Source organism: Cucurbita moschata, unplaced genomic scaffold (assembly GCF_002738365.1).
Source record: "Cucurbita moschata cultivar Rifu unplaced genomic scaffold, Cmos_1.0 Cmo_Scf00014, whole genome shotgun sequence".
NCBI classification, from domain to species: domain Eukaryota; kingdom Viridiplantae; phylum Streptophyta; class Magnoliopsida; order Cucurbitales; family Cucurbitaceae; genus Cucurbita; species Cucurbita moschata.
The window spans coordinates 4747088-4748147 of NW_019268530.1; the positions used below are offsets into that span (position 1 = coordinate 4747088).

General features: G+C 41.0%; 1 non-coding gene across 1 annotated transcript; it reads right to left on the reverse strand.

Moving 5' to 3' along the window:
* Positions 1–978: 978 nt before the first annotated feature.
* Positions 979–1060, reverse strand: TRNAS-AGA. The gene has a single exon. It is a non-coding gene; the product is annotated as a tRNA-Ser (tRNA).

Here is a 1060-nt window from a genome sequence, read left to right on the forward strand (position 1 = left end):
CCGGTTTATGGGTTCCAAAAACAAGAAAAATCATCCTCTTGGTCAGGCTAATCCAGACCTCCTCAGCTCTTGATTTCTTTATGAAAAATTCAATTAGTCTCTACGAAGCTAAAGGAATTGGTCTTCATGCACCGTCATTGAGTATAGAGAGGGATTTTTTTAATTTTTAAAAACCAACAAAAAACTTACCTTAAAAGCTTGAACTAAAAACAATCTCTCCCTCTCCCTTTTCAAGAGCTTACTAGCCCTCGAGCTCTTCTTCACGCTTACTCCTTAGGTTCCTAGAAACTCAATGGACACGAGCTTACGGGAAAAATTTATCTATAGTGCTCGAATTATATTTTCAAAGTTTCTCCAAAACCACATTCAAGAACTCGATTGGGGAAATCTGTTCCGTGCATTTCCTGCGCTCGATCCCTACTACAAAAGTGTGGGTAACTTTATGTTGAACGTGTAGGAATTGGTTTGAGGGAAATCGGTTGAGTGTAGCTCCCCAATTTTCCAAACAACAGTGAGTTAAAAACTCGAATTGTTCTTGCTTGTTTCTTGAGATTTCGGGACTCTTCTCTCGAATTAAAGGCCCAGAATGATTGCCCTAACCTCTTTATAACCCGCCACTCCACTGCCTTTGATTTCTCCAGAAGCTGCACGCATCCTTACCTGAAGCATCGAGGTGAAAGATACGATTTTTGCCCAGCTCAACCGTCGGATGAGATCGTGGCAGTCTCATATGGACCTAGGTTCAATTTTGGATGACATGGACGGTTGGATCCCCACCAATTTGGAATGAAAAATTCAAGGGTGAAATCCTTGGACTTTAGTGCTACTTTTTCAAATTTTTTGTTTTCGTGGCTTTTTATCACATTCTAACAACTTTAGTGCTACTTTTATCAAGAAATTTTTTTCTATACGGCACGTTTTAAAATTAAATTTTACTCTATACGTCCAGTCCTCAACCCCAGCAAGAAAAATAAAAGTCGTGAGCGGCAGGATTCGAACGTGCGCGGGCAAAGCCCACATGATTTCTAGTCATGCCCGATAACCACTCCGGCACGCCCAC